General features: G+C 54.8%; 1 protein-coding gene and 2 long non-coding RNA genes across 6 annotated transcripts in view; 1 reads left to right on the plus strand and 2 right to left on the minus strand.

The window, feature by feature from the left end:
• Window positions 1-9253, minus strand: part of LOC309651127 — a 63750-nt gene extending 54497 nt beyond the window's left edge. Inside the window, exons 1-2 of the long non-coding RNA XR_014257937.1 lie at window positions 8898-9253; window positions 5983-6057 (exon numbers count right to left, since the gene is read on the minus strand). This is a non-coding gene — a long non-coding RNA (uncharacterized lncRNA). The remainder of the gene's footprint in view (window positions 1-5982; window positions 6058-8897) is intronic.
• LOC309651102 lies at window positions 5-5731 on the minus strand. The gene is made up of 3 exons (XR_014257925.1): window positions 4706-5731; window positions 3485-3650; window positions 5-1777 (listed from the first exon to the last, which is right to left on the minus strand). It is a non-coding gene; the product is annotated as an uncharacterized lncRNA (long non-coding RNA).
• PAK6 (p21 (RAC1) activated kinase 6) overlaps window positions 8164-16236 on the plus strand; it is a 34292-nt gene continuing 26219 nt past the window's right edge. For 2 of the 4 annotated variants that reach the window (XM_082442996.1, XM_082442999.1), the window contains exons 1-2: window positions 8546-8708; window positions 9260-9332. The gene's annotated coding sequence lies outside the window, so the exon portion shown is untranslated. Of the gene's footprint in view, window positions 8513-8545; window positions 8709-9259; window positions 9333-16236 lie in introns of those variants that run through there. The other 2 variants (XM_082443000.1, XM_082442997.1) reach the window with 2 other exon arrangements.

Below are 16236 nucleotides of genomic sequence, written 5' to 3' on the forward strand. Positions count from 1 at the left end.
CGAACTGTGTCTTTTTATACTCTAGTTACATCTTGCACGTGGTGCTCACATTATAGGGGGTCAACTTCACAGGCCCAGGGCCTGCTAGAACCTCCTCAGTATTGATATGGCCCCTTGCCTATGGTGCCAAACCAAATGCTAATAACATGGTTAGAGATGCTGCCTCTACAGCCAGAATGCCTGGGTTTGAATCCTGGCTGCGCGACAATGAACAAGTTACTTACCGTCTCTGAGCCAGTATTGTCCTCTATGAAATGAGGATAACCTGAGTGCCTACTTTACAAAGTTTTGAGAACTAAATAAAGCTTTTAGTACAGTGCTTGTAGATGTTTGTATTGATTTAGTTCTAATGTGGTCTAAAGTTCTCTAGAAACCTCTCGAGTAGATTAGAATCCCAGCTAGATTGGAGCCTTACTGTCGTTTGAGTTAATTTACAGTACAGAGTACGGCTAAATCTATAATATAATAAAGGTAGGTGAAAGAAACATGATGTTCTCTAATCTAAAGGGGAAATGAGTTTCTACTGGGAGTGACCTTCAGGGAACCAAGTATTTGTACTTCAAGAAGACGGTCTCAAGATAAGCCAGGTACCAAGCTATCAGGAAGGTCCGTCTAGTCCTGTCTTCAGCCCACAAGTCTGTTTCAGTCCAAAGGTGGTCTCTGGCTCGCAGCTCTCTGCTGCTTCTGTGCCATGTTCAGAGCACAGGAATCTTAAATGCTGCCTCTGGTCCTGTTTGCTCTGACAGTACGTAATAGGCAGGTCTTGCTGCCCACATTAGTGGGAAGCAAGATGCAGATCCCTTCCCTCTAGCCACCTGCAGATGCATCTCACTCCTCCCCCCACCAGGGGAAGCACTTTCTGGCTTAGGGAGCAGGGTCTACTCACCCCATTTAAGGCCAAGACATTTAGTCTCTTCCTGAGACTCTTGCTGCTAGAGCTTAGGCTTTCAGAACTATTTCTATATTACCCTCTGCTACATCCCTCTCCTGAGCCAGTGGATAAAGAGTGACCACTTGCTTAATAGGAAAAAGGAAAGACAGAACATAGGAAGCCCTATAAATTCGATTCATGAACTGGAAAACCTGGGCTCCAACCCCAGTTCTGCTCCATACTGGCTTCTTGATCAGGGCAAGTCAGTCTGCCATCTATAAATTAGTGCTGAGGCTTCTACCCCAAAGGGCTGTTGTGAGAATTAATAACACAGTATATTTGCTAAACATGAAAATTTCATGGCTCCTGGCAAGCAGTGGATTTGTCTCTGTCTGCCCAGCAGCCAGCCCAGAGCCGGGCACAGGAGGCAGCCGGAGCTGGTGTAATCCATTGTGGAATCTAAGCTACAGTGGAGATGCCTGACATTCACTCAGGCCTCCAGCTGCAACCTGTTGACTCCTGTTTTACTCTGTTGATACATGTTCATTTACCCCCTCAGGACAGCAAATAATCTCTTGGAATGTAGCAAAGATGTTTAGCCAATGAATGTTTTTAAACTCTATTAGGGCTCCACATTTAATGACAGGCACCATGAAGGATATAAAGAAATGTAAGGCATGCCCTCTCCCTTCAGGGAGTTTATAATTTAGTTAACAGAACAGGATATTACAGGTTAAAAGCCAAGAGAATATAGAGAGAAATAAATCAAAGGACATCTCAAGGTAAAGCAGATGGAGTAGATGTGTTAGGACACTGAAGAAGTGAGGGTCAGCATGGGTTAGGGTGTCCTGGGAGCCATCAGGGCATGGCAGGGATTGGAGCTGGTCCGTATCGGGTAGTTTTCAGCTGCAAAAATCAGAAAATCAAAACTAGCGTAAAGGGTAAGAATATCTGTTATCTCACATAACAGCCTGAACCCAGCAATTCATGGAAGACCCACGTTGTTTCCACCTATTCTGCCATCCTCAGCATGTTGGCTTTTGTCCTCAGGCTGGTCCCCTTCTAGAACCCAGTTGGCTACCACAGCAAGCTCAACAACTTGGAGCAGCACAAGGAAATTTTTCCCAAAAATTCTCACAGCAAACTTGCACTCCTGTCTCGGTTGTCACATGCCTAGAGCCTAAACCAATCCCTGGCAAAAGGAAGGGAATTAGCAAGATGGGTTTAAACTAATCAAGATTCACCCCTAGGGCTGGTGCTGGGGAGGGGCCCTTCCCTGAGCATACAGGAAGGAGAAGAGTACACATCCAAATAAGTTGGGTTTCTTCCAGCAAGTAAGAAGGGACATGAGATGGATTTAGAGAGGCAACCAGTAGTGTCTGCTGCATGGGTGGTGCTGGGAAGAAAAAAGGCATAACTTGATAGGAAAATAGCATCCTGGACTCTGAAACAGATTGCCTGGGTTCAGACCCCTGCCCTGTCACTTAGTGACCTGAGCAAGTAAGTTAACTTCAGGAGGTCTTCGTTTCTTCACCTCTGAAATGGGATAGTAATAATTCTCACATAGATTGTAAATTTCATGAGGACAGAGACTTGTCTTTTTCATGAAGTTATCCCCAGCACCTAGCACAGAGCTTCGTACCCAGCAAGCACTCAGTAGATATTTATTGAATGGATTCATTAATTGGATTGTTGTGAGGACTAAATGAGTTATTGTGTGGCATAGGCTTAGCACAGTGCATAGCCTATAATATGTGCTCAAGAAAATGAGTTTTTAGCCAGTCTTTGACACAGTGGGAATCCTCCATATATGTCCTTTTGCTGCTTTGCCATCACTTGTGCTGCCAGATTTATCACTAGCCCTTGCTCATTGCAGCTGAAGCTCAGGTGTGGCAGGAAGGCTCTGCTCCTGGGGGACTGGGCCTGGACTTGCAAAGGCCTGTGTACTTGGGACCCTGCAGTTTGTAACTCTGCTCTGACCAGTTTCTGAGCCAGCCCTCATGTTACCATTAACCCCTCAGGGTCAACCCCCTAAAGCCCCCCGGAGACCAGCCGAATTCACTTCTAAGGCTATATGTGCCACAGTGAAGAGGGGGCACCCATTTCCCTGACAGAAGGCTTTTCTTTTTCACTGTGTCTCACGTGAAGTTTGAACTGTCCCAGCCAGTTTCTGCTCGTCCCTCCTTTTCCCTGCTCTGACAGAGGGGGGCCAGCCCCTCCCATTGAGGCAGCTCCCAGGAAGGCTTATCTATGGGAAATGTCGCTGCTGGGCCTGCTGCCAGCAGCTGAACTGGGCGTTGAGGGCTGACTCCCCCCTGAAGTCTAAAGGCCTTGTCCTTGTGGCACAGCAGTGAAAGCCAGCCAGAGGCAGCACTCAGCCCCGTCAGAGCATGCTGTGGCCAGACCCCAACTGAGTGGCTCCCTTCAGCCATCTGTGCAGTGTCTCCCAGAAACAGTCATGCCAAAGCTCCCCAGGGAGTTCCTGCCTCGGCACAGATCCTGGCTTTGCCACTTTCTAGCTGATCTGGGGAAAGTTATTTAAACACTCTGAGCCTCAGACTCCTCATCTGTACGGACTGGGATTAAAAAAAAAAAAAAAAAAAAAAAAAAAACCTTGGTGTTTTGAGGATTCAGTGAACTAACAGGTGGAAAGAGCCTAGCCGTCCTATGCCAGGAACATGGTGCCAGGAACATGGTGAGTACTTGATAAAAATGTTTTCTTCTGCGGCCACCTCCATCTCACGAAACCAGGAAGTTTCACAATTCCATAGACCTGATTCTGGAAAAAGAATTCCATTCCCTATTCACTTACTTGAAAAATCCTGTTGTTTCTCCAGAGAGGAAACCCTGGAGGTTAACAGCAGACACCCTAGCCAGGGTCACTCTGAATCCTGATGAGATTCAGTTCTACACTTCCCTCCCTCACGTCCCCAGCAGCGTTGTGACAAACGGGGCAAGAAGGGAAGACCATACGAAGCGGTGCCCACCTTCTGCTTCCCAGGCCATCTGCTAACACTGCCATCTTCTCTGGGTCTGTCTCCCCGTTGGCCACGACCCTATTACCCTTTCTTCTTGCTTCCCCCAGTTGCCCCAGAAGCCAGGGCACTGTGGGGTGGAAGCATGGGGGACGCTAGACCAGCTTCTCAGGGAACAATCCCTGTCTTCCCTCAGTCTGTGCCGCGGCCCCTTGGCTTCCTCCCCACCTCCCCTGCCCATCAGCGTGCAGGCAGGTTCTGCCGCCCAGCCTGGGCTACCGGAAGGCCTCGTCATTCCCTCTTTGCTTCTAGGCAGAGGGCCAGCATTGGGCCTTCTGATCAAGGCCAGAGGGACAGTGGCAGGGCAGCAAGGCCGTTGGCCGGCAGCAGTAGTAACTCCTCCGGGGCTTTTCCAATTTGCTTTTGTTGAAGAAGAGTTCCTGGAGAAATTCCCTAATACACAGCCCGGCAGGCACTCCTACTCCATGGAGCGTGGTGGAGAGAATTCTGCCAGTCACACTCTCGGCCCCCTGCCAGCTGTCTTGCACACACCTTGCCCCGCTACCAGAATACCCCATTACCCTGGCCTCCCTGCCCCCCTCCACACCCACAGGAGGGAGAAGGAGCAGGGCAGGAGGAGAGGCACAGAAGGGGCCCAAGCATCCCTGTCTGACAAGGTCCTGATGCTTCCTTCCCACTGAGGACCACCCCCAGGACTCGATTGGTCACTCTCCCTTTTGCTACCAACACCTTGAAGGGTGGGTGGGTTCTCTGGAGGCATCTGCTCCCTGGGAGCCCCACCTGCCCTGCTGGAAGCCATTTGGGAAAACCTCTTGAAGGTGGGGCCCCTGCCTCTTACCTGGAGGCCCAGGGCTGAGGGGCACCTCTGAGGTAATACCAGCCCTGGAATGCAGGTCACAGGCCCCAGTGACAATACCTGCTCCTTAATACCAGCCCTTCCTTTCTGGAGCCTGCCCCAGCTTGGGGTGGTAGGGGGTGAAGGCAGGCAGATCTGTTCCTCCCTTCCTGGCCCTGCGGCGAGAGATGCTGACGAGTGTAGGCAGGTGGAGACAGGCCCACACAGCCATCAGAAAGGCCCGTGTGAAGCACCCTCTATACACACAGCACAAGGGGGGCGGGAAGTGTGGGGAAGAATCTAAAGATCGAGAAAAAGTTGGCAGTAAAAAGGCATTTTTCCCACACACTGGAACCCTAGACTTTGTTTCTGAAACTTGTTATTCTTAGGGAAAGCCGGGGAAGTATTCCTCTATGAAAATGTGAGGACTTCGCTGTTAGAGGGCCTTTCCAAACCCATCCCCAGACGATTTGTTTAAAGCCATGCAGTGGGACATTTCGGTATAAGCAGTCAATCCAACGGAACCTGACTCACCAAAATGGTACCAATGAGGCAAGTTGCTTTTGAGGCTTTAAGTATATCTCTATTTTCAAAAGCAAAATGGAGAGTAAAGTGAAAGACTTTAAGTAATTGTAAAAACACCATTTTGGCTGATTCACATGCTGCCACTTCCTGGGAGCCAAGAGTAAAAGGCAGAAATGCCCACAGTGACAGCACCGCTGCTGCCTTGGACTCAATTACAGATACGTCACACTCGGGGCTTGACCTAGAACGGGCTGCGTGGGCCGCAAAGGGAACAACGGGCCTGTGAGGAGGAAAGCAGAGTTGCAGTCCGACTCTGCCTCTAATTTCCTCTGTGGTTTGCTGAGTCACTTAATCTCTGGGGTCTGCAGTTTTCTCACCTGCAGAAGGCGGGGCAGGGCTGACGATTCTAGAGTCCCTTTCAGCTGTGATTCACTGTATTCCAAGTAAGGGTGGCCAGAGCACAGAACCGCTTCATGCATTCACTCATTCAACAAAGTTTGCGAGGGCATCTACTATGTACCGGGCACCATGCTGGGTTTCCTGCCCTCGAGAACGCAGCCTGCTGGGGTTAGCAGAGGTGACTCTGCTGGGATAAGGAAGGGCACAGGGCATACCACTGGCCCAAGAACACAGGCATCTGGCCAACTGCCTCCTACAACAGGCGGCCAAGCCTTTGCAGGATTTCTTCCATTGGCTGGCAGATCCCCCTTTTCTACAACCTGTGAGGAAAGGGATCTAGGTTGTCAGGTGTCCACCAAATCAAGAAGCCATGCAACATGATGGTAGAGGAACGAGTTCCAGTCTGGGCAGGCATCAGCTTTCAGAAGTCCCTGAAGACAAGACAAACAGAATCGACAATGACGGATTATCATGCTCAGGAATTTTAAAGGATGAGAAAAAGTAGCCAAGACCCATGGTGACCCTTGGCTGGTTTTTGACCTCCAGCACCCTAATCTTCTTCCCCACCTCATGTGGGTAATGGGAACACTTGACCAGGCTACCCTCCCCTCCGCCAGGCCAGGGGTGGACACGTGACCTGAGCCTCCAACCAGATTCCCCCTCCCCCTGCTCTTGGACCAGGTGCCCAGGTGCATCAGGTGGAGCGCGTGGTGGGAGCACCTTCCGTCCAGGTGGGGGAAGCGTGGAGACTGTGGAGTTAGGTCCGATGTCTAGAGACCTCAGGGCTGCCCGGCTTCTGTCCTGGACTTGATTCTCCAGACTTCTCATCAGTGCTGGGAGTTAGTTACCTGATGGCTGTCAAAAAGTCCCTTTCCTGCTCAAGATGGCTGGTCATTAGAAAACCTAACTGAGTTTTTATGATTAATGCCACATGGTCCAGCGCTGTGCAGCTCAATCAAAATGTCTATGTGTGCAGCCTGAGACTGTTACATGGGAGGTGACTGGAGTCATGGTTTGGAAGATTGACCTGCTGCTGTTTGGTGTGTGGATAAGAATGAGCCACAAGCAGCACAGCCATGGAGCTGAAAGCTGAGAAGAAGATTGATGTTTTCTGAGCTCTCAGGATGAGCAGTTCCTGTGCCAGGAGCTTCGTTCATTTATTTCCCACAACCCTATAGGCAGGTGAAATCATCCCCATTTTATGGATGAGGAAATTGAGGTCCAGGTGGTTAAATAACATGCTAAAGGTAACTCAGCTGATGAACGGTAAAGCTGGGATGTAAACTCAGGAGGAAAAACTCAGAACCTGGGCTTTTAACCAAACGCCACATTGTTTCTCTATGGAAGAAAATTCATGAAAGAGTTTTCAAAAATAATGCAAACAGCTTAGTGCCACCTTGGGCTGGGGGTGAGAAGCGTCAAGGGGAACGGTGGGTTTCCATCTTCAGCAGCAGTGGGCACTGGTGCGGGAACTGGCAGGTCAGGGTGGTGCCTACACTGGGGCAGCTGTGACTTGGGCTCTGGAGTGAGCATTTCCAGGTCGATGGTCAAAGCCATGGAGAGGATGGTGTTCCAGCGGGAGTGTGGGCAAGTGTAGGAGAGAGGAGCAGGGGCCGAGACTGGGCTTGGGCACTGGGAGAAGAAAAGGAGCCAGTGAGGGGACAGGTGGGTCCAGGGACCGGGAGGGCACTGTAGAAGGCTGAGCTCTGCCTGGCCCCTGGGGAGCTCAAGTTCCACCTGTAAAGGCCCCTGTTTCTGATCAGGGTCTGGGAAACAATGGGTCCCTGCCGACCCCAGAAGCCGGTACCCATGCTGCCCGCCACCCCCTGCGTGCCGCTCTCTCACCCTTCACAGCAAAACCAGCCGAGACCCCTAAAGGCGAGCTCAGCCAGATGTGGCCGGGCAGCCAGATCCCAACCCCAAATTCCGAATCCTGCAGCTCTGGGGGTGGGGAGCCTGGGAGGTCTGGCTTCCCAGGGGCTGAGGGAGGCTTGCACTGAGCTGGGCAGGCAGCCCTTCCTCCCACCTCCCCCTCCGTAAAGGCAGGCAGGAAAAAAACGTGTTTTTATAAATAGCTCCAGCCCCAGCTGATTTGTAAATTCAGTGGGTTTTTTGTGTCAGTGACATCACCCTCCTCCCCATGGCAACCTCCGACGATATCAAAATTGCCAAGCAACGTTGGAGCAGCTCGGCGCCCCAAACGAGAGCGGGTTGATGCCTGAGGATTTAATGGAGAAATCCCAAAGTGAGCCGAGGTGTTCCGTGGAGGAGGGGGGTGCGGCTGGGGTGGAGGCCAGAGCCCGCCAGCGCCGCCTGCCAGGAGCCCTGGGCCAGCTGGGGCTCCTTGGCCATGCTCCCTTTGACAGCCTGCTGCCGGCAGCAGCGGGGAGGGCATCGCTCCCTGCCTGATGTGCCAGGAGCCAGGAGCAGCCATCCAGGTGACTAAGCCGGCCCACGGGCACTGAGTCACCGCTGGCCTGGAGGTTTCTTCCTTCCCTTTTGCATCTGATTATTTTGGGAACTGGAAACTTGGAGCTGCACCTGAGTCCCGCCCCTTCTAGCTCTCCCCTCCCTACCTGGGGCTCCAAGGAAGATGGGACCTGCCACGAGTCTGCCGCCCCCCCGCTAAGGATATGGAAGACGCTGTGGGGGCCTGAGGGGCCGGGGAGAGATGTCGGTCAGCAAAGTGCAACAGCAGATATGGTGATGAGGCTGCCTGTCCTCTGGAGGTGTCGGGAGAAGGGGAGTCTGGTCCATGCTGACTGGCGTCCTCCCGGGCTGGCTTTGAACTCACCTCCTACGGGCTATTTCTGTAAATGAGCAGCTCCTAGGGTCAGAGTGGCATTTGGAGAACGAGGCTGGATTGGCTTAGGCTGGCCTGGGCAGGTAGGTGCCTCTGCGCCGGGTGTGGCCCCATGTGTGTGTGAGAGGAGCAGGTGTGTGTGTGAGAGCGGACCGCAGGGGAGCTGGCAGAGGCTGGGGATGGGGAATTTGGCAGCAGTTCATCCTGACTGATACTGGGCCCGCCCAGACCCCTAGATGGGTGCTGTGGAAAAGGACACCAGGCGCCTGGCCTGAGCAGGTGAGGGGCAGCTCCAGCTCAGACAGACCCAGGCCCCACTGAGTCCACGGGACAGAGATACGGCAGGGTGCCCGGGTAGGGGGTGGTCCAAGGATGGAAGCCAACCCGCCGGGGACACCAGACGGTGCTTGGGCTGCCTCCTCTTCTGACAGCCCTAATCACTAAGGCACTAAGGAAACAGCTTCCTACCAGGAATTCTGTCCCTCTCGGTGCAGTGCCCGTCAGCACCTACGTGTGTCCTCCGCCGAGCTCTCACGGGTGCATCCCTGGGAAGGATGGTGCCCAGGGCTCCGCTCCCCCTTACTCAGGACATAGCGGGGCCGCTGATCAGGCTGGTGCTCAAGCCAGCGCCTCGGACCCCTGACCCCACAGGACGTGCTCTGGTGTGGGTGCCCCGCCTCCACACCAGTGAGTAAGCTGCTAGAGGGAGAAGGCTATGTGCCCACAGAGGCAAGACGACACCAACCAGGAGCCTTCGGGAGAAGCAGCTGGGCGAGAAAAGCACTGAGGTTTTCTTTTTCTGTTCTTTTTTTTTTCTTTTTTGCCCGAAGGGAGTGCCGCTTCCTGGGCTAGAGGCAAGCACCGGCCTGCATCAGGGAGCTCGGGGCCCAGAGGACAGCCAAGGTAAGGTCCCTGCTGCCACGGCGGCGCGGGCCTCCCTGGCGGGGTGGGGTGCCAAGGTGTCCAGGTTGCCCACCACCTGGGACAGGGCGGGCAGCTGTGGGTTCCCAGGCTAAGGAGCCCCACGCCCCGCCCAAACTGCCACTCCCTTCCCAGATGGATTTTGAAGCACCCCTGTCCAAGCTGGCCTCTGGCTCCCTGGCCAGAGAAATGCTTATTTCTGCTATTCCTGTCTTTAACTCCCCTTCCTGCTGGGCCGTGCCAGTGCCACCAGGACGCCCCTCCAGGAGGCCCCGCCACCTCTGGGACACCCCCCTCATGTGTGCATCCCTCAGATATTTATGGCGCATCCGCTGGGTCCTGGGATCCAAGTCACGCCCCTATGCTGAGCTTGACTTGGCACAGATTCTGACTCTGAAACTCAGCCTCAGGCCGGATTCAGGGGGCTGCCTGGCTGAGAGCACCATGTTTCCTCCCAGACCTCAGACTCCCCTGCAGCGTTAATGACCTGGGTGGCTCCAGGGACGTCAGGCCCAGTGAGCTCGGGTTTCTAAAGCACTGGGGCCCCACCAAGAAGCAAGGCTCATACAGTGTAGTTTGCTCTTTCCCTGGCATCACACACCAAGGTTGGAGGGTCCTGCTTGGGGTCTTTCCCTGAGTGGTTTTGGTAGGAACCGGGTTCCTGAAGTAGAGGATGAGCTCTGGGCTGCATGAGCCCCGGTGGGCCTGGGACTCGGCCTCACAGAAGCTCATCTAGCTGAGAATAAGGCCTTTGGGCCAAGCAAGGGCTCCTGTCTGCAGCTCAGGAGTGACAAACCTGGGAGCCCTGGTGACCAGTGTGCCTAGTCAAGAGGGGTCGGCACCAGGAGCAAGCTTTCTGGGAGCCCCTGATTTGGGTGGAAAGCTCTGTGCACCTGAGAGTGGCCACAAGGGGAGAGTATGGCGGCTGCATGGACCGTTCAGTCCCCCAAGGACAGACATTCTTGGTGAGCAGAGCCCCCTGGGATGTGCCAGGCACAGGGAAATGTGCAGGCAGGTCTGGGGCCTCCAGCCACGGCAAACCCACTCTGTGCATAATTCCCAAGAATGACCAGGAATGCCTCCTGTCCTGGAAGAGCCCATGGGACCAGAGTCAGGATGAACCCAAGTGTCTCCCACTCAATTAATCCCCATACTTGGCTCCAGGAAGAGGAAAATGGGGGTATTTACTAGCCGTGGGGTTACCAGCTATGGGCGTATTCCCGGCTCCTGGAAAAAGGCCACTCAAGCCTGGTGGTGCCCCGTGTATGCAGAGCTGAGCAGCAGCTGGTGCCCAGCTGGGGGCAGAGTGGCAGAGGCTGGGGAGCACCGGACAAACAGCAGGCCAGCAGGGTGGCAGCTGGCTGGGCCAGGAGGAGAGGAAAAGCTCAGGGAGGGCTCAGGACGAGGGCTTTCTTAGACCTACCGCCTCGGTGGGAGGGCCGGGCAGGGCGGAGGCGGAGACGCTGAGAGACCTCATTCCTCACCCAAATGGCCTCAGAGGCGCCTCTGCGCACTGTGTCCTGGGCGCAGAAGGCAGCAAGGACTCATGGGAAGCTGACCTGTGGCTGGAAGTGGAGCCCTTCCTGTAGGATGCCTTCCACACCTGAGTGGGAAGGAGACTCGGGCAGTAGGAAGGGTGCTAGCAAACCTCACTAGCAGGCCTTCTGCAGCCTGTCCCCTAAGCGAAGTGGACTAGCCAACAGGTTGGAGTAGAGCATGGAAAATGGAAGCTTCGGAAGAGCCCTCCACTTCCTGAAGCGGGGCTGGCCCTCCTGCCCGGGGTGAACAGGCCGACTGGTCCTGGGAAGCTGCTCCTTCCGAGCTCAGCCCGAGGGCCCACTGGGGGCTAAGGTGAGAGGTGTGAGGTGTGGGATAAAGGGGGACTTGTCTTTTCTGGGCAGGGTGCGGGCTCTAGGCAGCACTAGACGGTGGCCATTGGCACCTTGTTCTGGCTCACTCGCTTGCAGGCAGGGAAGAGCTATGGCCTGACTACGGAGTCCCAAACACTGGGGGCAGGATGGGGGCAGGGGTGGGGTGGAGTGCTGGAGCCCTTGCCCCAGGGGAGCTTACAGCCTTCAGCAGAGCAGTGGAAAGGAAAGCTGAACAGGACAGACTTTCATACCCTGGGGGGATTTAGCGTGGAGGCAGGGACCGCTCCCTCGCAACTGCAAGGGGCCACATCAGCCCCAGCAAAGGGACACTTACACTGGCCAGCGTTTTCTATAAAACCTCACTATGACCCACCAGGCAGTGCAGAGACTTTACAGGGGGACAGTGATGACCTTTTTTTACACCTGTGGTTTCTCTGTGGTAAGCTTTCCCCCTCGAAGTGCTGCCTCAGTCAGCAAACACTGGCACCTTTCGGCCTGGCTCTGGTTTGCCTGAGTATGCCAAGCACTTGGGCCCCGGGCCTCTGGCTAACGGGGTGAAGGCAGGGCTGTGTTCTCTTGCACACTCAGGCTGCCCAGGACCCGGGGGCGGCCTCTGCACGCTCAGAGAAGCAGGCCCAGGAAGCTCAGGTCAGCTGGTTCGTTGTTCTGGTCTCTGACCCCCCTGCACCCGGAACCCAGCCCACTCACCCCAGGGCAAATAGCAACGAACCAGTCACCTTGCTCAAGGCCCCTGCTGCTTGCCTGTCCGCCCGGCTCCTGAGGCTCCTGAGTGCTGCAGCGGTGGCAGCGAGATTAAAACCGGGAGGACTGGTTCTCTGGTTCAGTCCTGGCCTGGAGCGTCCAGCCTCCATTTTCTTTCTTCCAGCTTCGAATGAGGCTCCATATGGAATTGTGCAAGAAGGCACAGAGAGTGCAGGGAGCCGGGGACCAACTGTGCCTCCAGAGCACAGTCTCGGGTCAGTGGGGAGGAGCGCAGAGGAGGAAAGGGCTGCCCCAGAAAGGAGCTAGCCGCCTTGGATTGCTGTAGTACATTCAAGCCAAAGGGAGGCCCAAAGAATGTTTAATGCAGCCTTCATAATTTCACAGAGGAAAACAGAACCCAGAGAAGGAAAGTGGGGTCCTAAGATCACAGAACTAACTGGTGACAGAGTCAGCTTCAGGCCTGGGGGTCCTCGCCTCCCAGTCTAGGTTGCCTTTCCTTCAGCAGCATCAGCAAACGCACCCCCAAGCAGGAACAGGTGAGAGCTGCCAGGTAACAAGATGGCTTGAGAGAGGCGGCCTGACCTAACACAGTAGGAGGACAGGTCCCCTTACTCCTCTGTGCCTCCTGCCCACCCCCAGCCCCTGCATCTCGATGGACCTGGAGCCCCAGCTCAGCCCACACTTATTCACCAGCGCCCCCCAAGGAGAGGCTCGGCCCACTCCTGGGACCCGGCCACTCTCTGATAAACAGATCCAGCTAATTTGTAAATGGATAGACTCAATTTCTTGTCCCAGGAAGCATTGTACATTTTAAACATAAGCCTGTTAATGTCTTAAGCCAAAGGAGGGGGTAATGATGATAGTATCTAGGAATGAAAGAGATTCTGGGGCAGACTCTGTGAGCAGGAGGAACGCAGGAGACCCTTTACCTCAAGTGGTCTTTTCACCAGTTATATACCATGACCCCAGGCAGGAATTTAAACACCCACCATCAGAGGTCAGATCCCAGAAGCAGGTGGCCTGTTGTCTGTCATTTGTCTCCCTGACCCCAGGCACGAGCTGGACAAGAAGTCTTTTATATTCCACTATAGTGGGTTTTGCTGGAAGATGGTGTGTCAGGGATCAGGCAAGGTGGAGAAAGGTAGAGGTCTCAGACCCTGGGGAGGGATGGAGCTAGACCCAGGGGCAAGAATGCAAGGCCAGGAGTTAGCAAGGATGCAGGGCTTCTGTAGAGGAGAGGATGGTCAGACAGGAGGAGGGGCTGCCTCAGACGGTCCCTCATCCCAGCAAGAGCCACTGGGGAGGGCGGGGCAGTGCACACCAGGACCCTTTGCGTCAGTGTTCACATGAAGTTCCCACAGGCCCACCCCAGGGCAGTCAGGGTGTGGTCCAGAGATTAAAGAAGGAAAGATCCTGAGAAGGGATGGCAGTAGCTGCCTGCCCCACCCCCTACCCTAGGACCCTCTAAGCATAGCCCAGCCCAGCCAAGTGGCAGTTAGGTCATGCCTTCTAAGCCAGGGCAGACGCAGAAGGTGGAGTTCCACAAGCTCTGCAGCAAGTTCCCAAGAGGCCACATGGCCCAGAGGCTGTGAACGTCGTGCATTTAGAGCTAAGGTGTTCCCCCCAGACGGCTGTGGATGGGGCTTGGGCAGCCAACATCCTGCTTCCTGAGACCCCTTCCTTCCCTGGGCTCTGGCTGGAGCTCTTACCTGGTCTGGCACAAGCCTTCCACTCCCCCAACTCACCTGTCCTTCCTGAAAGTCAGGCCCTGGGCTCCAGGGCGTGGGTGCCAGTCACAACCCTGCCCTGGCCTTAGACTGGGGGCAGCTGCTGGAGGCTCAGAGCAGAGAGGAAAGGACAATGAAGGGTATCGATTCAGGAAGCTTCGCAGCTGTCAGTTCTGCCAGCAGAAATGCCAGCCAGAGAGCTAAATTGCCAGCAACAGACAGTTGGATGGAACTTTGGAGCCCATTAAGAGCAGGGGCTGCAAAGTGATCATAGTGAGAAGATATTAAAGGAATTCATCATGTCTCTAAAACGAGTGTCCTTAGCACAGAGGTAGCTCTTTCTGTTGCCACCCTCCCCAGCATAGCTCATGCCCCCATGCACCCGGGAAGGGTGCCACAGCTTGCCCTGCCCCTGCTTTAGCTCCTTGAGGTGGGTGGACGGTGGCTTCTGCATCTGGGTGGCTCACCCAAGGTCACCAGGTCCCTTTGGGACTATCAGGCAAGTTCAGCCGCCAGTGTCAGTTTTCATTTAGGGGAGACAGGCCTATATATTCTCATTGGCACAGGAAGCCTAGTACATATATACACTTGAGAAAAAGGCAGAAAGAGGCTGGAGGCTTCTGGGTGTGGTCATTTCCTTCTGCTGAAGTTCAGGGTGGCAGAGGGACACATCTGTCCAGCGGCCAGGCAGGACAGTCCAGTGGACTTTTCCCACTGGGCCCAGATGGTGCTGCCAGCTGGAGCTGGGGTTCTCTCTCCAGGATCTGGAGTGGATAGACCTGTTGGGTTGATTTAATAGCAAGTTCTCCTGGAAGAACCCTGGGATTCTGCCCCCATGGCACACTAAACTGGACTCCATTGCTCCCTGTGGCAGCTGTGTGCACGCATGGCGTGGGGGAGGGGAGTTTCCTCCTTGGTCCCTTCAGCAGCTGTGAGAGCCGAGGGCCAAGAACTCTCACCCTGTTTGGGGGTGCTGGTCCTTGGGGCCCCTGTACCCCAGTGCTCTAGACCTCATCATTCCACCACCTTCCCAAGGGAGAGGGGCACCCTCTCCCCCGTTATACACATCAAGAAACTAAGGCTGAGACATGCTGGAAGTCTAGAAAGGCAGAAGGGCTCCAGTCCTGCAGGAACCCATGGTCTCTGCAGCTAGATTCTACCTCCTTCCTGCCTAAGGACCCCAAGGGCTTGGCAACCTCAACTTTCTCAATTCACGCTCCCAGACCCTCAGAGGTTCACACCTGCCTCCCAGCCCCATCAGCAGAGAGATGGATGGTCCCATCAGGGTGAGGGGCACTGGCCCAGGCCACCCCAATAGCAGGAAGGGACAGGTGTGGGACAGCCCAAAAGAGAGGGGGAGGAAGGCATCTTCTCCAAAGAGTGCCTCTCTCCTAGGGCTGGGGGCTCAGGGTGAGTGGGCAGCTACCCCCCTGGAGCCCAGGCCCCAAGGGGCTCCTCCAAGCAGGTAGCAAGCAGGTGTACAGCCCCACTTCCCCAGCAGTGCCTGCAGGTGGGCCTGATGGCGCCTGGCCCATTCTGGGTCTGTGAAGGACAGATGGCTTGATTCAGGGACTTCAGGCAGGGTGCTGGCTCATGACTCAGTGAGAGGGTGGTGGAAACTGAGGCCCCCCTCTGCCCCTCATACCCAGTGCCATGTGGGCGTCCTCATGCCCTCATCAGAAATGGAGGAGGGATATCCCCACTCAACCCCCCGACTTCTCTGTGTCACATGACATACCCGTCCTGGGTGGCAGTCAGATGTGGCACAAAGAGGCAAATTACCAGCACCTCCCCCACCAGCTGCTCCCAGGGACCTGACCCCACACGGTCAAGTCATATCAGACAGGCTCTGGCACCAGGGACCTCTGAGCAGTACAGAGTTAAGAGAACGGACTGGGGACAGATACCCTTGGGTTGAAATTCTGGCTCCACCGCTCAAAAGCTACAAGACCCTGAGCTGATTCCTTAAGCAGTCTGAGCCTCATCTGTTTCCTCATCTGTAAAATGAGAATAATAACAGTAGAGTACTTCTGTCCCAGGGTGGTTGTGAAGACTTGAGTGATGACATGTGTAAATAGCTTAGCATGGGGCCTGGCCCACCTGAAGCATTCAATAATCGGCAGGCATTATTATTACTATTATTAGAGAAGGGCAGTCATTCAGAGAAAGGACCCTGAGGAAGCTTTTCAAGTCACAGAGCAGAAAGGTGCCAGGAAAGGATAATGCGTTTGTGTTTCTAAACCACAAGTTGATGTGTATCTTTCCTCTTTGGCCCTCACCCGGGTTCTCAGCCCTGGCTGTAGGTACTCAGATGTTACAACAGGCCCCAAGAGCCACAGGCTGAGAGCCAGGAAGTGCCTGCCCTGCCCATGTGCCCTCCCTGACACCCTCCCAGACCAGGCTGGTTGACCAATGCCCCAGAGCTGGCGGAGCTCCGAGAGCCACTGCCCATCGTGAAATGCCACTTCTCAGTGCCCCTGTCCAGCACTCCTGCCCAATTTGTGCAATGGCAGTGCGTGGACAACACCCTTGACCAGAAGGCCTATGGCAGCTGCCAAGGTTCTT

This window comes from Balaenoptera physalus (assembly GCF_965194825.1).
Source record: "Balaenoptera physalus genome assembly, chromosome: 2".
NCBI classification, from domain to species: domain Eukaryota; kingdom Metazoa; phylum Chordata; class Mammalia; order Artiodactyla; family Balaenopteridae; genus Balaenoptera; species Balaenoptera physalus.